Source organism: Pinus tabuliformis, chromosome J (assembly GCF_031772625.1).
Source record: "Pinus tabuliformis cultivar Carrire ecotype Pingquan chromosome J, CPIR1, whole genome shotgun sequence".
Classification (NCBI taxonomy): Eukaryota; Viridiplantae; Streptophyta; class Pinopsida; order Pinales; family Pinaceae; genus Pinus; species Pinus tabuliformis.
This window is the reverse complement of record NC_142295.1, coordinates 675,656,795-675,681,885: the sequence shown is the minus strand read 5'-3', so window position 1 is coordinate 675,681,885 and position 25,091 is coordinate 675,656,795.

The following is a 25,091-nucleotide window of genomic DNA, read 5'->3' as shown; positions in this document are numbered from 1 at the left end:
GAACAGACACTCCATTCAGTAGCTGGTTCTGAGTTAATGTCCTTTGTATATGGTTTTTCGAGATATAACCAAATCTTGGTCCATCCTGATGACAGGCTTAAAACTATCTTCAGAACCAAGTGGGGAACTTATGCTTATCAAAAAATGCCTTTTGGACTTATCAATGCAGGAGCTACATTCCAGAGAGTAATGGACATAGCATTCAAAGGATTGATCAATAAATTAGTAATTGTCTATTTAGATGATATTACTGTATTTTCCAAGAAAATGTCTAATCATTTACATGATTTAAAACAAATCTTTGAACGCTGCAGAAGGTATGGTATTTTGCTTAACCCAAAGAAGTCCTTTTTTTCTCTTAACCAAGGAAAGCTTTTAGGCTTCATTGTTTCAAAGGATGGTATCTATATTGATCCAGATAGAATTAAAGAGATTTCTGATATTCCATTCCCTCATAATAAAAAATCCATGCAGTCATTTTTGGGTCAAATTAACTTTGTCAAAAGATTTGTTCCAAACTCTTCCCAGATTATTTTACCATTGCAAATGATGATTAAGAAAAATTTGGTGTTTAAATGGGGACCTGCAGAAAAAGAGGCATTTGATTCTATCAAACAATCAATCATTAATGCCCCTACTTTAAGCACTCCCAATTTTTCAAGTCATTTCATATTATATACCCTCGCATCCGCTTCGTCTTATGCACCAGTGTTGACTCAAATTAATGATCAAAACATGGAAGCACCAATCTCATTTTACAGCTCAAATCTTCAAGGTGTTGAACTAAATTATTCGGAAGTTTAAAAACAAGCCTTTGCCGTGTACAAAACCATTAAACACTACAAGCCCTTTCTCTTAAAATCTCACACAAAAGTTATAGTTCCTTTTTTAGCAGTAAGACAATTATTAGTTCAAAGGGAATTGCGAGAAAAGAGAGCAAATTGGGTCACATCATTACAAGAATACGACTGAGAAATCAAACCAGCAAAGATCATCAAAGGCCAAGGTTTTTGCAGGTTGTTAGCAGGAGCATCTAACATTCAAGAACCTAAAGGTACAGAAGATACTGAAGAAATCAATCAGATAAGTATCACAGATTCTAAATCACAATATGCAGATCTGATTTTCTATTTAAAAAATGGATACACTCCTTCTAATCTTTCCTATAAAAACAAATGTGCCATCAGATTGAAGGCGAAAAACTTCATAATTGTAGATGATGTATTGTTTAGGCGAAATTATGATTCAATGTTATTAAGATGCTTAGAAAAACCTGAAGCACAAAAAGTTTTGCAGGAACTACATGACAAACCAGCAGGAGGACATTTTGGAGCTGATACAACAGCTCACAAAATAATTCATGCTGGATATTATTGGCCCACCCCGTTCAGAGATACTCATGAATATGTAAGGAAATGCCAAAGTTGTCAAACATCTAGTGGAAGACAAAGAAAGCTAGCTTTCCCTTTGAAACCAGTCAACATTGAGCAACCTTTTGAGCAATGGGGATTGGACATCATTGGAGAAATCATTCCACATTCATCCAAACAACATAAGTATATCCTTACCGCCACTGATTACTTTACTAAGAGGGTTGAAGCAATTCCTTTGAAGACAACGAACTCTGAGGCAATAATGGAATTCATAGATCAATTCACTATTACCAGATTTGGTGTCCCAAACGCTCTTGTTTTTGACAATGCATCTTATTTCTCTGGAAATTATATATTTCAATTTTCTATCAAAAGGGGATTTAAATTGAAGTACTCTGCAAATTACTACCCTCAGGGTAATGGTTTTGCATAATCCACCAATAAAATTCTTCTTAATATTATTAAGAGAACTATTGAGCAGAATCATAAGAACTGGCATAAATCTTTGATATTTGCACTATGGGCTGACAGAATAACACAGAAGGCCTTCATAGGCACTTCACCATTTAATCTAGTATATGGAAAGGAAGTTGTCATACCAGCAAATTTAGTACTTTCATCTCTAGCTTTAGTGCAGTTTATTGAAGAAAGTCCCTCATCTTCTATTCAACTAAGACATGATCAAATTTTAAAACTAGAAGAAGAAAGGGAAAAAGCCAGGATTATACATGCAAAACATCAGCAAATTATCAAGTCATCTTTTGATACAACTTCAACCAGTTCAAAGCAATTACAAGTTGGTGATCTAGTTTTGAAATGGGACAAAGCCCATGAGGATAAAGGAAAACACACTAAGTTCCAGAAAATGTGGCTCGGACCATTTCAAATCAATGAGAAGATAGGACCTTCTACTTTCATATTGCAAGATCTATCAGGAAAGAGAGATTCTCTTCCTGTTAATGGCCTTATCTTGAAAAAATTATTCAATTGAGGAGGTAATCCCTTCTCCCTTTGTAAATATTCAATTTTCAGCAAAATTTGTGTACATAGTTTATTTGCTAGAATTTTAGGAAAATAAAATTGTATGAAGCCTTCCATTGCTTTTTACTATATTGAAAAGTTACTCAAAAGAAATAGTTCTGATATTTACTTTAAAAAAAAAATGGAAGCCTTAAACTAAAGGAAAAATTTCTAGGAAATCAGGTATATTTAGATTCTGAAGCCCCATTCAATTTTCGTGAAATCTTCTCAAGATTTAGAGCTACTGTAAATCATTTTAATGTTTTTAAGCAGCCTAAAAATGGTTATCAATACAAAATAGAAACTGATTCAATCTTAGCATCTTCAACTCTTACCTTGTCATCCATCTTCTCTTAAGGAGAAAATTGTTCATCCCATTCATCAAAGTTTATAATTACTCAGAGTGTAATTCTAAAATATGTATGATATAAAAGATAAGAGGTCTTATTACAAGCCTGCTTACCATGATCATTAGGGGAATAATTCAACTGACATTACCAATATTGCATATCAAAACAGGGTAATGGCTTATAATTATAAGACAAGGGGTCTCATCACGAGCCAGCTTGTTCAGTTAAATTAGAACCAGTGAATGGCATTGTCAAACAGTTGGCCACCAAACCAGGACAATGGCTTTTTATCTTACAAAATAAGGAAAAAGGAAAAAATAATACAAAATATATAGACATATTTATGAATTCATTCTTTTTAATTATACTTTGAAATGGATGGAATAATGAATGATCAAACGGTTAAAAGGTATCCCTGTCGAGACTATAGACGTTTGCTGGCAGCAGAGGCTCTACCTATGACAGAGGAGTCATTATAAAGCTAAGTTGGAAAAGTTTTTGTTTTATCATTATCAACCAATTAAGGCTAATTTAAAACATAGAATGTATTTAATTTTAACACGAGAAGAAAATAGCAGAAATAGTTATCATTATATTCAGAATTTATGATTGCCTAGTTATATTAGAATTTTTCGCTAGTCAAGATTTTCAGATTCAAAAAGTTTAAGTATTTTAACATTTCTCAGAGATAATTGTTTCTCCCAGTGAATCGCCAATTGTTGTGCTGTACAACAACCCCCCATTTCATAAAATTTTTCTTGAAAAATCATAATATGAAATGGGTCCCTTTTAAAACTTAGATGTGTGAATAAATTGGTATTAACCCATCTTTTGAAAAATCCTCATCAAAAGGTCCAATGGAAATGATATATTCTAAAATAAACCTTTTGAACAATAATAAAATAGGTCTTTTAATAGTTATAAAGCTCTTTATTATTACGATAAAGCAATCGCAAGATCGCATATCATAATAATAAGAAAACATATATAAAAGACCCATTGACTACTCCAATATGAAAAAGGAAATCGCTATTGAATATCGGGGAAAGGCAAAACCACATAGTATAGAAAAAACACCTCCCCCATTTCCTCGATGCGATAAAAGGTATCACCATCAACAATCGACCATAACAACCCAATACATGAATTGTGACACTTTCAAATCCTTTGATGCGATGAGACGTATCACCATCGGTGATCGGCGATTTTGCAATGACATAACTACCATGATCCGAACCCATACCCAATTGCGATACATTAAATCAAGGCGCATGTTTCGAAATATATTTGAAAGGCTTGCATGCATTGTATCACCTTTTGGTGATCGAGGGATATTTTGGACTATTATTAAAGCCTTCCCATTCACGTTACCAATTATCGATTGTGATTTAATTCTGATTATCCGCCAAAAATATAAGCCATGCTTGAATGAATCATTCATCATATAAACGTTATGATGGGTATTTAAAAGCTGCTTTACCATGATTGACAGGTTAAACGGCCAATTAATGAAGCAGTTATGTCGAGATTTTCCACTTAGATTCTATCTGAGGAAGTTTCATTATAATCTTTGATTATTCGCTAATTGATATAATTCTTTCATACTGGCTCATACTACCTATTCTCTTTATCACGCTGGTTTTATTCCTTGTGCAAAATTTTGCTGAAATAACAAGTTTTAAACAAATGGGAAAGAAATCTAGGAAATCCGCGGCAGTAATGGCCCCTGCAGCAACAGTGCAGACAACCAGTGATCCAGGACCAAGTAAAAAAGGTTTAATTTCAGACACTACATGTCTCGGCCTTGGAAATACAAGTTGGCAAAGTATCTATAATTTAATTGAAGCAGAGGACCCTGAGGAAGTATCGGAAGAAGCTACTGCAGACTCAACTAATAAATCAGAAGCTTCCTTGAAAGACTTAGCCTACTCATATTTGCACAGGATAGCAGCACGGGAGAAAATTCTTCCATACACTGATGTAGTCAGATGGGTGGTTGAAGAAATCCCAGTTTCAAATAGAATGTTTTGCACAACAGACAGAAGAATTTTTGGTTCATTTCAACCCAATGACTTAAGGAAGATGTACCATTTACCCGAACCCAAGAAGAAATACAACAAAGCATTTCTGGAGAAATTCGCAGTAGAGAATGAGGCTGAGTCGACCCCAATCAAGCAATGGAGACAGAATCCCGCAAAGAAAAAACATGAATCATCGGGTAAGTACTCCGTGGATTCATTATCATCTCCTTACTGTTATGCTAGGGCAATGATGTGTAGGATGTGGGGAATGCATGATTCAACAAAGTTTACTATTGAAATGGTTCCTTTAATGGAAGCAACGGTTAATAGTTATGTGATGGATTGGGCAAACATATTGTCTGATAAATTAGCCACTGCAATTCGTGACTTCAGAACATATGCACGTAAAAACACTAGAACCATTCCCCCTTTTCATTATAGTGCTTATATTATGGATACTCTTTGCTTTAATTCTGAATACTCGGTACTCGGGTGGAGATGGACTGCACAAGACCCTAAGCCAATCCACATTTATCATCAGATGTTATGGAAGGCACACTATAAAGACCACTTGTACCAAATCTGTAATGGTTTCATGTTACCTATCTATTATGCCATTTTTGATAAGCCTGCCCCAAGGATTTCCGAGGAGGCAACGATTGACTTGACTGCTGTAGGGAATTGGTTTGGGGAAGAAAAGTTCACATATATAAGGGTTTATGGTAGCCTCGCAAAACCCCATGTCCTTCCTTTGTATATACCTGATAAGCTGTTGGCTCGAGAGTTGGCCTACCAGATAACCACAACAGGAACATCCAAAACTCTTAGGAATTCTAAAAAACAGTCATGGCCTACATTTCCTTTGAGGTGCGGTGTTTACACTCTACATGATTACAAACATGTGGAGAAAGAGACAGAAAAATAAACATGCTCAACCTTGCAACCATCCCCAACAGGCAATACGACCTAAGGAAAGTTGCCTATAATGTGCTTGAACAAGCCAAACTTACAAAGTTTGACCACGAAAAAGATCAATTTGACGACCTGTTTTCTTCATCAGAATCATTATTTCAGGTAAAAACGTTGGCCAAAATGAAATATAAAGATGAAGGACTGGTAGAATTCAATAGGCTCAGAGAACAGAGGTTGCAAACTCTGCCTCTGGACTTATTAGCTACTACCCCGACAACTCAATCAAGCGAGCCTGAATAGTGAATTATTGAAAAACCTCCCGCTACAGAGAAAATCCCCGAAAAGGGAAAAGAGCCAGAATAGGAGACAGAGCAGGAGAAAGAAAAGAAACAGGATAGTGAATATATTGATCTAGATACTCAGATTGATCCCAAACTCCTCAAAGAGTGGCAAAAATTTGACCCTATTATAAGCAATCCCGAGACTTCCCAAGGGTTCGGCACACCTCAAGTAACAGTCAGTCAAGAAACAACAACAACTACGGTTCCAATTGAAGGGACCAGTGGCCTATCCCTCAAGAAAGATGCAGAAATAATTCCTAAAGATCCATCCGATCAGATTGTTTTGCAGATAGAAGACATACCACCATTAGATGTCTTTTACAGTCCCAAACATAGGGCTGTGGTGAAAAAACAGAGGAAAATGAGGAGACTTGATCAATCTTCTCTCTTACCAGAACAAACATAGATGGCTAATGTGGTGTGGAAGGAAGAATTTAACTCTTCCGATGACCTTACAAAACTTTCTCAGTATGCCAAAGCTTATTCGGCAGCTGCCATGGATAAAGCCTTGGAAGTAAGCAATCTACTTAAGGAAAGAGATCAAACAATTATTTCATTGCAGTCACAGGTGTCCAAAGCACAACGAAAAATAGAACAGTTAGAACAGCAACTATCAACACAGCAGCCAGTGAATAATGAATTAAATGAGCAATTTCTCAAAGAAAAGCAGAGGATAGACTTAAGCGCAGTATAAAAATAAAAGGAATTATCCGAAGCATTAGCCAGGTTGAAGACAATGAATGAACAAATGAGTAATACTAAGGATGAGCAAATCGCTCAACTGTCACACCAAGTAGAAAATTTCAAGAGTCTTCCTCAGCCAGCAGAATTCAAGTCCGAAGCTCTCCAAATCAATAAAGCATTGATTACATAGCTAAAACTGCTATGTCATAACATTTCTCTGGTTGAGCCCCTTTGTGAGATTATTGCATCAATAGTTGACAAATCAGTCGATGCCAGACAGGATTTAGAACAGGCTGATGAGACTTTAACTAACTTTCTTTCTTGACAAGGCACTAGTGAAGGGCAAGCCACGAATCTGCCTAAAATTCTAGAGTCACAGAAAGAAATCCTTTTTCTAGAATGGTAGTCACAACTGATGAAAGCAGAGAGAAACACCTCAAGATGTACATTATCAACCAGTAACTTAATTGAGTTAATCAATGACACTCTTTATCTGTCTAACATGATTTGACAATGCTCTCCAGGTAAATTGACATCAGCCAAAGTATTGGAACAAACATGCAATCAAGAATTGGAGAAGAATGGAAGATTAATCGCCGGCATCCAAAGTTTACTTGGGATACCTTTTGGTTTTTCTTAATTAAACCATACAGTCAGAGGGCCGCACTCAAATATTTAATCGATGCCATCAGTTGCATGATTCTCGAAGTCCATGATGCCACATACTCATCTCAACTACATTCTCGTCTGAGTCACCCTCTAGAATTGCAATCGATGCTTGCTATCTGCCAGCTCAAGCCAAAGGGAGATCATATGAAACAATGAATCATGCTGCCAACTGCAAACAAGCCGATTTTGAGGAGATACTCATAATTACTTGTACCAATTAATAGCATTTTTATTTTGTGATTAGTTAGCCTAATTAGTATTTATAGGCCCTTTCATGCATTTAGAAAGGGTCCTCAGTTTTTTTATGAACTCAAATCAGTAAGTCACACTATTGTGCTTCTGATATATTTTTATAAAGATTGGGCCAGTATTCTGAATTTAACGAAGAAAGCTTTGATGAAATGTGCACTATTGCCTTATTGTGGAAGTGTTTCTAAGTTAGAAGAAGGAATTTGAATGCGATTGATATCGGGAGTGATTCAAATAACATATGGTACTATTATCTGTGCTCTTGCCTCATTATTGCATGTGAATCAACATTTATTTAATCTTGCTATCATTGGATAAATGTATGTGTTTTAACAACAATCCTTATACTTATCACTATTGAATGTCTAAGGAGTGTTATTCCTTCAATCATATTTATGTCTATGATATATATGAAGAATAGTGTAATAATGTTTTCTTGATTACTTTGTTCAACTACTTGAAAAAAGTAATTATCATATGAATAAATGTCTTTGTTTACCAATAGAGTCATCTATATGCTTGTTTGTGTATAAAGATCATCAAAAGTTACACTAAAGCAGAAATTTCCTGGGATAGGATAGTTGTTCATAATTTTAATTTTTGATTAAATCATTCATCCGTTATCATTAGATATTAGAGAATCAACCACTTATCCATCCTATTTACCAATCATTGTGAAACTGGTCCCATTATTTCCAGTCGGAGCCACCACACCAAACGGAAAAGGAGCTTCCTTTAAGGTTCGAACCGGGTGGTTTTCCCCAATGTTGTTGCAACGATTTTCGAGGCATCAACAGGGTCCAACAATAGTACTTGATCCAATCTTTCAGGGTGCTAACTAAAGAGAATCGAATGTACCCTTAGTTGTACTACCTGACTACCCTATTGTCCGTGTGAGTAATCTTCCCTGGTGTTGTTATCATTGTACTGTAGCAACAAGACGACTGAAAAATTATCTAAGGTTAGGTTTCAAGTTATTCTAGGGGGGTCTTCCGATATAATCTAGTGTACGTGGAAGTGCAGTCTGTGTGCAGTTCTGTCTAATGTGCTACTACTCAAAGGGATACCCACAAGGGTTACGAGGGAGTCCAATGAGCGTGACCACCTCTTGTAGTTCCTGCATGCATGCCTCCCAAAATCCATAGGTTTATGCACTCAATGAAAAATCTCGTGGTTTAAAGATGCTAGAACACGTCCCTAGCCTTATTTTTTTGTGAAAGTTGGAGGTACAACTAACCTTGGAAAGTGGTATGATACCACTTGTTATGCACTTAACCTGCGAGAATAAAAAAATGCCATAAATACGAAATAATATTGCGAGAAACACAAAAAAGGTCACAAGAATTGAGGCAAACTACAAAGATATATTATTATTCAGAAACAGAATATAAAGTTCACTTGTCTCTCGGAGGGGGCAACCTCCAATAGAGTAGAGCTCAATTACAGTAAAAGTAGATGCTTCTTCCCTTGCTATGTAAGACTATTTATAGCTTTATAACATCCAAAACCCTAACTACTAGTGGTCCGTTGCATAATACGAGCTAACCACTTTATTTACTAACTATGACCTGTTTATAACTAATTGCGGTCCATTTTCTATAATGTGGGTCAATCAGTTACAATTATTATTAATGTGGATAACAACATATGGGCTTTATTGATTCAAATAGCTATAAATTTGACTAGATCCATCAAACTTATTACATAAATAAAAAGGTTAGAGTTGGATCATAATATCAATTCTGTCCAAAGATCGCTATGCAAAAATCAATTAATATGAAAAATTGGAAATTACAATAATATGATCATCTTGTTACGTAAACTTATACACACTTGCAATAGTAAAAAAACACAAATTTTATTTTATTAATGTTCTACAATAAATCATACAATTCTTCAAAAATTATTTTTACAACAACAAATAAGATAAGACTGTTGCTGCAAAAGTGCCAAGGCATTCTCGTATCTCGAGAACACTCTTCGATGCCTCCTCTTCTGTTGAGATGTTTTTTCCTGGTTTGCCAATTCGAAGTGGTTTCCTCCTCTCCCCCGAAAGAAGGTGGAATCTCCTTTTTCAGCCTTTTATATTCTTTGCTTCATTAATGAATTTCCCTCTCCTTCCGTGATGAGATGAGATGAGATGAGAGGAGAGATGAGAGGATGGAATCGATAAAAATGGAAGGATTCTCGTGTTGAAAGTGGCCCTTCATTCCTCTTGCTATCTTCGAATAAATGGAGTATCGATCGACATCAGCACATTGATTTGTTAACATGGAATCATAGCATGTCATGTCTAGTTCCTTTCTTTCCCAACAATTGATGATGACAGTTGTGGTGAGGGCGGCCTAATTTTATCGGAAAACTCACTCGATTTGTGGTGATCAATAAATGTGTATCACACCAACGGAAATTCCTATTTCTTACCCTATAGGAATTTTAATGCGGCCTGACATGGGGCCGCATTAAGGCGATACAACACGCCGCTAAGTGATTTTTCTCTCTCATCACTTAGCGGCGTGTTGTATCGCCTTAATGCGGCCCCATGTCAGGTCGCATTAAAATTCCTATAGGATAAGAAATAGGAATTGCCTCACACCAACATCGAAATCCGTGAGTTATGGAAACTTTGTCTGTCAACTAAAATGCATTTAACATTCAAATGAAATCACGCTTCGCTTCGCTTCATCTCAGGTTGACAGTCTGGGTGTATCCATCCCTCTTGTGTTGTTGTTGTTTGTCCTATTGACTCATCCACATTCTTCGTGAAAATATTTGTTGTTATGTTCGCACATTCATCATGTCATTCAAATTCTTTTGTTGAGTATATAAGGTCATGATTCAATGCTACCTATATCAATATCAATGAAAAAGAGGTTAGTAATCGTATGAGTGTTATGTGTTAATGTTTAGTTTGTTGTAAGCATGTGTGCTTTGTATATGGTAGTAAATTGGGCCATCCACTCCACACACATCATGTCATTTAATCTCTTTTATTATTTGGTAGCGAAGGGACTATAACAATTGTTTGGTCGTTGAAACAATGTTGATTTACATTGACCAGTTTAATTTAACCAATGTTTTAATAAAAACATAAACTTTTATCTAAAGCATGAGTTTCAAAGTTTTATTGCGAGGTTGATAACTTTACACATCTAAAAATAACTTTTATCCAAAGTATTAAAAAAACGCATGTAATTTTTTTTCCATTTTATTCAAATTTTGAAAATTTGGAAACTACATCATACATATACATCGAAAAAACTTTTATCCAATGCTTGAAAAGTTAGGAAAAACTGGATTCACCTTTTATCCAAAGTATTAAAGGGCATACATATACATTGAAAAAACTATACCACTTATGTCATTTGTGCTTGACAACATTATGCTAGCTTTTTCCACTTGCCACCGCTATAGGCCACTACTTCACTTTTGTCCACCTGCCATCGTCAACCTCCCTCGACTAGTTAGATAATAATTAAAGTCACATCATAATTGTCGATGAGATTTGTATTGTGTTAAAGAGAATAAATCGATGGGCACTAAGAAAGTATATCATGTTCTCAACATTACAAAAATGATGGTTGTTTGTTTGTCCAGATGGTTTGTTGAGTAGTCGTGATTTTTCACACTCCCATGAAATAGGCTAGCTAACCTTCATCACGGACATTAGTAACCAAAAGGTATGTTCATGATTTTACTTTGATGGTTGTTTGTTTGTCCAGATGGTTTGTTGAGTAGTCATGATTTTTCACACTCCCATGAAATAGGCTAGCTGACCTTCATCACGGACATTAGTAACCAGACGGTATGTTCATGATTTTACTTTTCATGGTTTTGGTCTTTGGCCTTATCATGGTTTTAGTCTTTGGTCTTATCATGGTTTTAATTTTTCTAGTTGTCTAACTTTTAATGGATAGGACATAGGTAGCCATAAGTCTATTTTCATGATTTTACTTTTCCTAGCTCTCATTTTTTAGCATGGTTTTAGTTTTTCAAGATGTCGATTATGTTGGACTCCATTTCAATATCAAATTTCTATGGCCAGTATGGGTAAAATACAAGCAATATAGGCCCAAAAAGGGAAAAATGGGTGCAAGCATATTAATCTAGCTAATGTAAATCTAGGAACATTGTATATAGAAAACTTCTCAACTAAAGTGAATACTTATTGTATGTCTTAAAATTACATAGTTTCCCTACAAATAAAATCTTTACCTGCAAGCGTAGGGCATGGGTTCAACTTTCTAGCCCTAGATATGGCCAATTTGAAACCAAAACCAACTCTTGATTTGGTTTCTTGGGCAATGCTTCCTTGTCATAGCTCAAACCCAATATTGCTTGGATTTGTGTATCTATAACATACACAAATTGTAGCTTTGGGTATCAAAAAATTGAAATTCAGAACTATCTGGATGGAATTTGACCTTGGGTATCAAAGAATTGAAATTCATAACTATCTGAATGGAATTTCGAAATATAACAATATTTTTATTAAGGTGTAATGCATTTTACTTTCAACAAATGACTACATAAATCAATAAATTAGTACATGAATCAGAGTCACCTTCACTGGAAGATTATGACAATTGCTCTTATTGGTTGAATCATTACTCTGCAGCTTCATGTTGTCGTTGGTTAATCAAGTTTATCATGTTTGATTCATTAGATAAATTGCTAAATTGAATAAAAATGTCCAAATCTTGAAAATTCTTAAAGGGGGCATTCAGAAAATTGCAGATACTTAAAGTGCTTTATCTATTATATTCAAATACATTAACCACTAGAGAGTGACCTATTGGGTCGGAGAAAAATGTAAACTATGCCACTAAGGAATTGGTTCATTGGTGAAATTGATATTGCAATAAGTTGTCTACCATGGTTCCACTCTCATAGTTCGTCTATATGGCAGAAATTCCAAAGGCCTGTATGGGAGAAATTTAAAAGGGATGATGTTGGTAAAAGTTTCATGTTATTTTGGAGGCATGGTTAACTTTTATAATGGGTACATAAGACAAAGGAATTTGGATCTTTATAGTGCAACTTGTCAGCCATGCTTCTTTAAGTAATCCAAAAAAATGAATAAATAAAGCAATTACTAAAATTGAATGTAGGGAGAAGTTTTAGCCTAATACACTACTACCCACTATTGTAATATCACTCAACTATTGTAATATCGCTCATTGTGTATTGGATTAAAATATTATCTATAAATCCCTGATCGGGGTGTGTAGGGACATGGGAGCCATTAGGTGGAGGAAGTCTGGGATATATGGAAGGAGGACGTGATAGATGGCAAAAGGAACGGGGGAAAAGAAGGTGGCTAGAGTAGTCAGAGGAAGGAAAGAAATGATGGAGGGAAATCAATGGATGGGAGGTGGGTGCCTCAATCGAGGACCTCACATGGAGGAAGAGGAGGGAGAAATTAAAAAAGGGAAAGGGGAAGGTACCTCGGTAATGAGGACAAGTAAGTGGGGGAGCAGGTTAAAGGAAAAGGTGGCAAGGCAACAAGGCATTTGCATGTAGGGTGATCACGCAGACGAAGAAGGTGGTGAACGATGGGCCAAGGAAGGTGACGAACAACATTTGGAATTCGATGTTAGAAATGGGTATGTAGTATCACCCCCCTCGTATGATGATAGAGTAGAAATGCCCAACAAATGGAGAATAATGTGGAAAATAAGGAAAGAATGTTTGATCTTTCTTAATATAAGAATGTCCAGTTCAGTTAAGGAAAGAAATGGAAAACTCCGTAGGTTTAAGTATAATTCCCTGATTATGATATATGGGTTTAAGTGGATAGAATTTCTGGAAGGGTGGGGGGGGGGGGCATTTCAAATCCTGTAAGGGGAATGGCTGGTCTCGAGGCAACATAAGATTGTCTGGTCTCATCACAGGGGAAATCCATGGTAAATCTAGTGTTTTCATTTATAATTGCTTCCTGTCAGCGTTTGGGTATACTTGGATGGCCTGTAGGGGTGGGGTGGGGGTGGGGGGGGGGGGGGGAATTTTGGGACCTGTCAGAAACCCAAAAGGAATTTTGAAACTGGGGAAAAAAACGAGATTGCCCGCCGCTAGACCTTGTGGTCGAAGCGAGCAAAGACAAAACCCTGAAACCTCTGTGAGTTGCAGGGAAAGCTACTGATGAGCCTTGGTATTGCAACAAGAATTTTGCAACTCCTAAGGCTACCAACTTTAATTATCAACCTGGGGTTCGTACAAACTTGAGAGGTATCAACACTATATGTGTAGCATACAATGTGTCATTCCTTTTCTTTTGTTATGTAATGGAGTGCATGTACTAAAGTCAAATCCTAAACTATTTGCAGAAAATGAAATGTTCTAAATGGAACCTTAACCTATTGCAAGAAAGAAAGTACAAGGAAAGAGACTGAAATCAAATGCTAAAACACACCATTTTCTAACTAATTGTTAAGAGGCTTTGCTTCAAAAGAGTGCTAAGTTAATATGCATGCAATCCTACTTTCCTAAGCATGCAAATTCAAACCATCAAACCTTCTACTGTTGTGCATGTAAATGAATAATATTAATCTATTTTTCCTTTTGTCTTTTCTTCATGTGAGAGTGCGGAAGCTAATCTATTTTGGTGATGTGGCAGGTGGCTTGGAGATGATGGCGAATGGTCAAAAGGCTTGGGAGACAAGTAGGGACTCTTTGCAAGCTTCCTAGAGGCTTTTTCCTCAATTCGGCCTCAAAACAGGCCACTACAGGATCCCCTAAAAACCTACAGGATACAACTGAGAGCAAAACGATGGATGTTGAAGGTGATGGAAAGATTAGGGAAGGTGGTTGGTAGATGGAATGAGGCAAGGGAGTGCCTACGACCACTTCAGAACTCAAAACCAAAGTTGGGAGATGACCAAATTTGCTCAAAAAGCTTGGAGAAGTTTCCTTGTGAAATGATGAAATTGGAAAGGGTTTAGTGAAAGAAAGTGAGGACCATGGGTGGATGAAGTTGGGATGAGGTTGCTGACTATGAAATCTCTCTGTACTCCTGAAACATCTACACTGCATCAAACATTGATATTTACCCAAAAATCATGCAAACAAGAAGAATTTCAATTATCTAAAGGAAACATAATTTCATGAGCTAGTTGTCTACTTCATGCATGAGGAAAACATTGTAGAATGATATAAAACATTGATGAGATCTAATGGAAGATTGAAGATAGAAGAAATGGAAATGAAACCCTACCCTTGAAAACTAGAAAAATGTTGACCTAAGTGTGGAGAAGGAGGGTTAAAATGGTCTTGATGGAATGGAGGTCAAGTAGAGGCCTAATCCCAACTTCAATGATGGTTTTTCTCAATTCAGGCTCAAAACAGACTTTCCTACAAGATGCTACAGTGATTTCCTACAAGATGTACAAATTTACTATAATTCATCGAATGACCAAGAAACTCAAATCCAAATTGGATGGGACAATTTTTTTTATTAAATAGGATGTCTTAGGTCCCCATTCCAAGTGGAATCACTTAAAAATACCTCTATTAACCCATGAAAATAAAAAACATTACTAGTCGAAAATCTAGAAATTCGATAACTAGTGAGCTAGTAAATCTAAAAAATGCCTAACCAAATCAAGTGCGAATGCGATGGGGTAATTTTTGTGATGAACTTGAATTTTTTTGTGATCTAATGCAAGTGGAACCAACTAAATTGAAGCTTTTTAGAATGCTCTAAAAAATAGCATAAATTTATTGTTCTTTGCTAAAAAGGAGGTCCAACAATCTAGATTTGGGAATAAGAAGACTAATCCAAGTAGCTCAATGATTAATATGAATTTCCAAGTCTTTTCCAAGGATTAAATAATGCTTGTGATCCTGAAAAATAACTTAAATAACTTACATCAACCATTTAACTCAATCCTAGAACAAGAAATCCTTAATACTAAATGCATAAATAGAAAGAAATAAAAACTAGAGATGCATGTGAATAAGCAGTGAAAAGAAGGAAATAAAATGATACAAAAGGGCTTTGAGGCTCCTGGGATGGCCAAGCCCAAGGAAGCTCAGAGACCTATGGAGGAGAACAAGATTTAGAAGCTGAACATGACACCAATCTTCATTATTTTCATCAATAGAATTACATCCCTACAAGAAAATACAATAGAGCTGCAAGAATTTAAGTTCTCTCCACAATAACACTAATGAAAATCTATCTCTAGAGGCAAATTCGACTTGGTACTTATAAAAAACGATTAGGAATCATTCCCCATAAATGGAGGAAGCTTTCCCCACCAAAATCCCTTGATTAGTGGATCTCGTCCCTTGATTAGTGGAACACACTCCTAGATTTTGTCAATCATTGGAGTTCCACAATCTGTGCCATAATTCCATAATATCTTGTTGATTTATTATTTATTATTGATCCTCCTATAGTAGGGAACACGTCCCTAAATTATCTCCTCCTCCAAATCTTCATAATCTTCCCAATATTCTCATAATATTCCACAAAAATAAATAATATTAGGCACATATATGCAATTATTCATAAACCTTCCTAATGAATATATTAAAGTTAAAAATACATTATCTAATGTAGAAAGAGAGGTTTAATGTGCTGAAGGATGGTCATAGGCCTTAATTTATGTTTTAATTTTGAGGCATGGGCCTTAATTTATGTCTAATTTAGAGGCCCATCAACTATCGCCCCCAGAACCAGGGAGGGGGGAGGCAAAAAATCCAGATGCAGGGAGAGATAGAAAGGAGACGGGAGGGATTTTCATCTCCTGAGCATAGAAAAATGACCCAGTGGGGGTCCGTACAGGTAGTGAATTGGCAGGAAAACTGTAACTCCTATGAGGACAACAAGAAAGCCTCTAACCTGTTGGACCATAAGAGGGGAAGGGGATACATGGGGAAGCCTCAGGGAATGGGAATTGGGGAGGGCTGCGAGCAGAGGAGTGAGACAACATTAGAGAGGCCTTAATGGGAGGGAGAAAGAGTTATTAAAGAGAAAACTGAGAACGAGAAGACAAAAAACCAAATAAAAAAACAATGACAAAATATCACGAATGATAAAATTATTGATTTTAATAAGCTAATATTGGTTCACATTACAGGTATCACTAACCTAAGCGCTTACCAGTCCCTGGAATGCTAGAAACGCAAACACGAAAAGTTGCAGGTAAGTATAAATCATGTTTGGAAAGAATAAGAGAATATGGTAAAAGTAGGAGAGCATGGATGAAAAAGGGGAGGCAGAACATGAAAGAAGGCCACCAGTGAGGCATCCGCGAGTAGACCACTGAGGAAAAGAGGAAGACGGACAGGAAAGGAGAGCATGCAAAATCTAATGCATGTTTACCATGTAGGAACCCCATCATAGGTTAAGGCGATGATAGCTTCATGGGAAGCAGAGCTCAATGCCAATGTGGTAAACGAAGAAATCCCAGAATCTGACTGGGAGCACATAATTTAGGATCCGGGACACACCCGCGGGCAACAAACATTATTCTGACAGACCATTCAGCCATATTGGATCATGAAAAATCTTCTGCCAAAGGTAATGACAACATATAAAGATAGAGAGGAGCCAGAAGAGGACATATAGGAAGAGATCAACTTAAAAGACATACAAAAGGAGATCCAATCAATACAAATGCAACAATTCCACCATAATTTAAATTTAAAGAGAATGGTAAAATAGATTCATACAATACTATAGAGTGAAGTGCCCGAGTCTAGTGCAAAAGATATGGCTCCAATAGATTCTTCAGATGAATGAAACAATAATAATGTTAGTTAAATTTTGCTACAATGCTGAATAGAATTTACTTTTCAAGAATTACACATTAATAGACATTGCAACAAATGTAGCTTGGATGATAAGAATTAAACTGTTTAAATTTTGGATAGCCTTTGATGCCGACCAGTGGCCAACAAACCTGGTTTCCTGCAGGAAGGTTGAGGCCACCAGGTATATTTTGAAAGACATATATTACTACCTATTTATGGAAAATTAATAGAAAAGAGAAGAACTACCAAGCTTACACAAAAAATTAGTATCTATAACAATCAATGAAAGTGTTGTGAACCATTTTTATATATGAATGGAAATTAAACTTTGGTGTAGAGGCTATTGAAGTACATAGCTGAGGGAAAATTGAGGGATTAGTTGTGACAGTGCAATGAAAAAAATATCAGTTTTATAATTTGTTATGTTGGAGAAACTGAAATTATATCCAAAAAAATAATTTGACACTGAGACTTTTTAAAAGTAGCAAATTTTCTTGTTAACCTAACTTGTATAATGGAACATTCTCAAAGAGCTAAAGAGACAGTATCCAAACCTAGTCTAGTTTTGGAAAATACTAAATCTTAAAATCTACAACACACTTTTTAAAAATTTGTACTTGTAATTTGACTTCGCATTAAACATTATTTTGCATTACTCCCTAAAAATTTGAAACATTTGTCCCTTTAATTCCATCCTTTGTCGCTAAAGGACATGGCATAACCTTCAACCTCCTTCTCAGTTGCATCTCATTATCTCAGAGCCTTTTTTGTACTGTTGTGCATGAGAATGTTTCTCTTGATTTTTTCTAATGTTTTCTTGAACCTTACTCTCTAATCCAACAATGTTCTCTTGATATTCCGAACTAGCGACATATTTTCACTACATATTTTCTTCATATCTAAGGGGTTTGTTAGAAGGGTACTATTTGTTGATTTCTTAGCTTTCTTCAAGAGTACCTTCACTTTCTTCAAGAGTGCATTTTAGTTCATGCCTGATCCAAGTGGATAATGGTGGCCACCTTCCTATTCCACCTTGACCTCTAGTCAGTTTCATTTGTTTCCTTGTTTATTGCAGCATTTACTATTTCTAGCAGTTTTTCGGTTCCTAATCTTCCAGAGCAGTTTTGACCCCCTAAACGACCCCTTTTTTTTAGGTCTGCAGCAGGTCCATAGCCACAGGAAGGGGTCAACCACAAATTTTGTAGTACTTGAAGAGATATTTCCAACAAGGTATCATACATGCCAAACAAAGATAATATGACCAAGTTACGACCCTAGGAAGTTCGTTGCCCAACTAACACCAACGAGGCCTACAAATTCTTGGCGTTCCATCTCCTCGGGTTATGGTTTTGGTTGTTTTAGGGTTTTTCCTTCTTGTTCAATAATAAATAGGCACTTGAGCCTCATTGTAACATAGTTCAGAGGCATGTGTCTGCCACATCTCTTCTCAGAGATAAGCTACCATCCCCTGAGCTAGTTTTATTTTCATTCTATTTGTAAGCATATTTCAGTATCTGATATTAATGAAATGAAATGTTATTTTTGCTACATCTCTATATTTATGGTTATATCTATAATTTTTTATGTTCTTGTTTAATTTCAAATCAGTGGTATTAGAGCAGTTTTCTCTTTCTCCATTTTTCTTTGCATGTCCCCAACGAGGTCAAGATATAAGGAGTTAGGGCTCGAACTGGTCGAACCTTTGCAAGACCAACCTTGCAAATCTTGACAGCGTCCCATGGAGGAAGAGAAGAGAGATGAGGGGGAAATAGATCCTTACAAGATCTTGCTCAAAGAATCCCTCGAGCGATAGAGGAACGTGATGATGGACAAATTTTCCCAGATCCTTCATTGACTACCCAAAGGTGACACATCTCCTTCCAGTAGCTACTCTAGAAGTGCCACACCCTTTAAGGTACAATTTAACTTTAATATCCCCATATTTTAAGGTCAGATAGACATAGACGCCATAGATAAATGGTTAAATCTTCTAGAAGGATATTTTTCTATTTATGATTTTTCTAGTTGGGAAAATACCAAATTTTCACTTTCAAAGCCACTCCCCACATCAAGGACTGGTGGGAAACCTACTGTGAGAAGAAGGACAAAATTACACCCTCACTATTTTTAGCTGCACCCACTTGGAATTCATTCCGATATGCCATCAAGGAGAAGTATGTTGTAAAAACTATGTTCAGTCTTCAATAATGTACTTGAGTCATTATGTAATTTACTTGTCAAAACAATAAAGAAAATAATTTTTATTTTTGTAACAATGACTTATTAAAGCACGGGTTTCATGCTTGGGTCATAATTATATCAGTCAAAGTTCCCATTTTGGACTCCTAGGATTAATATTGAGTTTATAAATTCATTGTACATTCGAAGAGACCCTTCTTGGGATTTCAGATCATGTAAAAAGATTTTGTATATATAAAAATATGAATTATGTGTCCTCCACATCATGTCGACCTAAAGAAGATCAAGTCGGCCCAAATACCCTCATTTGACCCATAGGAAGGCTATATATATAAGGAAGTCAAAGTCATTTGGAGAACCCACTCTCTCAAGCAATTCGATATCTTCTGGGAAGCGCTGAGAAGTGTTGGGGATGCAAAGTATGCTGCCAGAAGGAGGAAAGAAGTACAAGTTTGGGGGAGTCTCTAGAGAAGAGGAAAATCAAACTTTTGGTGCCTCTCTCTCTGTTTCGTGATCTGGTTTAAGAGACCAAAGTATCCTAGGGTTTTGCTACTGCTGAAAGTTGCATGATCTGTTGCATAGTCAAAGTTGCTAGAAAGGGTTGAAGATCTTGGAGGTTGACATGGTGTGGAGGGAAAGTTTGGTCTTATTCTAGGGTGAAGAGTCTCAAAGAATACTATTGAAAGGAAGACTTACTTTGACTGGGTTTTCCCCTCGAGGAGGGTTTTTCCCTGGCATGTGCCTATATCTTGTGTCTCTTGTTTTGTGATCTTCATGTATGTATAATTGTTTGATGAAATATAAGATAATAAATAAGTAAAAGAATCCAACATGCTCATAAGTAATTATCAACTGGAGAATCAAACCCTAATACAATCTCTTTGATTTTACAACATGGTATCAGAGCTAAGGTCAATAGAAGTCGAAGATCTCAAAGATCACTTTGTTGGCATGGATTTTCCCTCTATGGTGAACTACATAAGAATAAGTTTCAACTCTGCTGGAAGATGGATCAAGAATATCATCTACTACCTATTCAACAAAGTCAAGAGTCATGGATTCTTGACTACCCTTACATGATCTCTTACTAATGATAATTCATGGAAATTTATAGTGTAGCATCAAGACATATGACAGGAAAAAGTAGGCAACTTCACACAGTATCAAAGAAGTCATCCTCCCATGCATTGGAATTGGGTGAAAACAAAATCTATGATGTTAGAGGTCTAGGACCTACATCATTAAAGATGGAAAATGGATCAAATCTGCATCTCAACAACATTCTCTATGCTCTATGTATGAAAAAGGTTTTACTTTCTATTTCTTATTTAGAAGATAAAGGGGAAACAATTTCTTTTATTGATGTAAAATTATTGGTTAGGGGAAATAACTCTAATATTGACAAAGCTAGCGGTATTGGAGTTTGTGAAGGAAGTATCTGTCAGGTTATCACTCCATCTCCTCAATCTCTTGTTCATATGGAAATAAGTCCCATTGAACTATGGAATTGAAGGTATGGCTATCTTCATTATAGGGTCATCCCTACTCTTAGTCATTTGGTTAATGGAATTACTAATATGAAGTTAGACCATGAAGGTGTATGCAAAGGATTTTCTTTGTGGAAGCATACTAGAAAACCATTTCATCATAGTGAATCATGATCTAAAGAAATATTAGGTCTCATCCATTCCGATGTGTGCGGGCCCATGTTTGACAAGACACTTGGAGGTCATCTCTACTATGTAACATTCATTGATGACCATTCAAGGAAGACATGCCTCTACCTACTCAAAACTAAAGATGAAGTATTTGATAAGTTCAAGGAGTTTAGGGCTGAGGTGGAAACCCTAACCAAAAAGAAGATAAATACTGTAAGTTCTAACAATGGTGGGGAATACGCCTCTAAAGAGTTAATTGCATATTGTAAGGATGCAAGTACTAAGAAGGTGCTCATTGATCCTTACTATCTCGAACAAAATGGATTGGACGAAAGAAAGAATAGGTCAATTGAAGAAGGTATTAAAACTATGCTCCTTGATCAAGATCTATCAAAGTTCTTATGGGGTGAAGTAGTGTTGATTTCCATATACATTCAAAATATAAATCATCATAAGAGTCTTGATAATACTACACCCAAAGAAGTATTCATAGGAAAGAAGTTGTGTTTGGATCATTTACGCATATTTGGAAGTCCAAAATATGTCCGTGTTCCGAAGGACAAGCGAAAGAAGTTGAACTCGACAAGAATCAAGGTAATATTCGTTGGTTATGGTATTTCCTCAAAATCTTATAGAATCTACATAAAGGAGGGAAGATACATTGAAGTAAGCAGGGATGTCATATTTTATGAGAATCAAGCTTACAAGAAATTAAAGGATATTCCTATTGATTCTGATGACGAAGAAGTTCCCGTATTTGAAGAAGATGAAGCTCATGAGAACTCTACTACAAATGATGAAGACGAAGGACCAAGTGAGCCTATTAAATTAGTGGCTATCCCAACCACAAGGAAGAGGCCATATTGGTTGAGAGATACATTAGAAGATGCAGAAGGACATGAAGCTGCAAAATGGTCCTCCAAGGAAAGTAAGAAACTGAAAAGGTATTCTTGTTATGATGCATAAATGACAAAGTTGATTGAAGCAGAGCCATCTACATTCCAGGAAGCTGAACATGAAGGGTTTTGGAAGAAAGATATGCAGGAAGAATATCAATCCATCATGAAGAATGGGGCTTTGTAAATTTTTCCTAGACCTAGTGACAAATCGGTTGTCACATTGAAGTGGATCTATAAGATCAAACAAATAGTTGATGGAAGTATATACAATTATAAAGAAAGGTTCATTGCAAGGGGTTTCACTCAAAAGGAAGGCATTGAATATGAAGAAACATTTGCACCTACCATAGGATACACTACCATTAGATCATTGGTTTCACTAGCTAATACAAAAGGGGTGGAATATCCATTAAATGGATGTTAAGACCGCATTTATGAATGGGACCGATGATGAGGAAGTGTACATTGAACACCTTGAAGGATTTGAAGTGAATAGCAGGGACTCTCATGTTTGCAGACTCAAGAAGGCTCTATATGGCTTGAATCAAGCACCAAGGGCATGGTATGCAAGAATGGATGCATAACTTCTCAGGATTTGGTTCGTGAAGAGTATTGTTGATCCAAATCTATATATCAAGGTCATGAATAATGAGACAGTCATTATTCTACTATATGTGGATGATATATTCATCACCGTTGTAGAATGAAGAATGAAAGAATGAAAGAAGATGTTGGAAGCTAAATTTGAGATGAAAGATGTGGGACCAATGCATTACTACCTAGGTCTAGAAGTATGGCTAAGACCTCGGGAGATGTATTTGGAGCAAGGAGTGTACATCATCAAGTTATTGCAAAAAATTGGGATGATGGAATCCAAGATGATGGTTACTCCTATGATCACCAATCTTAAGAAGTTGAGGAGCTACAACTTGAGTCTCGTGGATCCTACCTCATACCATTAGTTGGTGGGTTCCCTGATGTATCTGGTAAATACTAGGCCAGATATATGTTTTGCAGTGAACATTCTTAGTCAGTTTCAGTTGGAGCTTCATTATGATAACTGGATAGCTGCCAAACATATATTGAGGTATCTTTGTGGCACTATACATCACTGCCTAAAGTATTATAGTAAGGAAGTCAAGCTAATTAGCTTCACAAACTTTGATTGGGGTGGTAGTAAGATCGATGGAAGGATCATTACTGGAGGATGATTTAGTCTGGGAGTTGCTATGATATCATGGATGAGTAGGAAGCAAGATCACGTTGCATTGAGTAATGCATAGGTAGAATGTGTGGCTGTATGTGAAGTAGGAAAAGAGGTCATTTGATTAAGGAAGCTTCTGACAAACTTATTCGAAAGGTATCTAGGTCCTACCATGATTAATTGTGATAATCAAATTTGTATCAATATGTCTGGAGATCCTGTGTTTCATTTGAGGATGAAACATATCAATAACAAGTTCCACTTTATTAGGAACTTGGTGCAGGATGGGATCATAAAGATAGAATATGTTCCTATGGACAAACAGGTAGCATACATTCTGACAAAGGCTCTTCATAATAAGAAGTTTGAATATCTAAGGAACCTACTGGATAGATATTGGTGATTGTATTGATGATAAAGGAATGGAAGATATTTTTTTAGGCTTTTCGAGTGAAGCATTTCCTGGGGAGACATCAGGCCGACACTATGTGTTGATCTCAGGAATCCTGAAAATGAAAAGGTGGTGTTGTTTATTGAGCTTGATTTTGGATACACACCTATATTTTTGGGTTGGTGGTTAGAAAGTAAGCCTGATGGTACCTAGAGGGGCTGAAAGATTGAGTCCACCTTAGTTCTACCTGGATAGATTTCCCTGGTAAGGAATCTAGTCCATGGCATTTCATTGCATAAATTGTTGAGTGACTGGTTAGATAGATTTCTCTGTTCAGGAATCTAGTCCATTGCATTATGATGCCTAAATTGTTGGGTGACTAGCTGGATAGATTTCCTTGGCTAGGAATCTAGTCCATGGCATTATGGTGCCTAAAGGTTCTTCATGTTTTCATACAGTTTGACGTCTTCCATTTTATTTGTACATTATGAATACATCCCTAGTTAAGAGGAAGTGTTGGAAAAAGTAACTATGTTCAGTTTTCAATATTGTACTTGAGTCGTTATGTAATGTACTTGTCAAAAGAATAAAGAAAACAATTTTTAATATTGTAATGATGACTTATGAAAGCATGGGTTTCATGCTTGGGTCATCATTATATTAGTCAAAGTCCGCATTGTTGACTCCTAGGATGAATATTGAGTTTATAAAATCACTGTACATTCGAAGAGACCCTTCTTGGGCTTTCAGATCATGTAAAAAGGTTTTGTATCAAGAAAAATATGAATGTGGAGGGAAAGTCTAGCCTTGGTCTAGGGTGAAGAGTTTCAAATAACACTATTGAAAGGAGAATTAATTTGACTGGGTTTTCTCCTTAAGGGAGGTTTTTGCCTAACATGTGCCTATATCTTTGTCTCTTGTTTTGTGATCTTCGTTTATGTATAATTGCTTGATGAAAGATAAGATAATAAAGAAGTAAAAGAAGCCAACACGCTCACAAGTAATTATCAAGAAAGGATAATCAAACCCTAATATAATATATTTGAGTTTCCAACACAGTACTACCCTATCGAGAGCTATGAGGATAAATACATAGAGTGGACCATGCTGCAACAAGGAGGGGAGCAAGATGTGCCATAGTTTACCAATGTTTTTCATACCCTTCGCACGAAGTTGGGTATCAACAATTCTGAGCGACATTTGGTACTCAAGTACTGTGGTTGCCTACATAGGGACATCCAAGAAGAGATGAAGTTCTTGGACATGTCTTCGATCGACATGACGTACTGATACAATATCAATACTGAGAAGAAGTTTAAATAGAAGAAGTGATACTTTGGATCTACGAATCCGAAGTAAGGG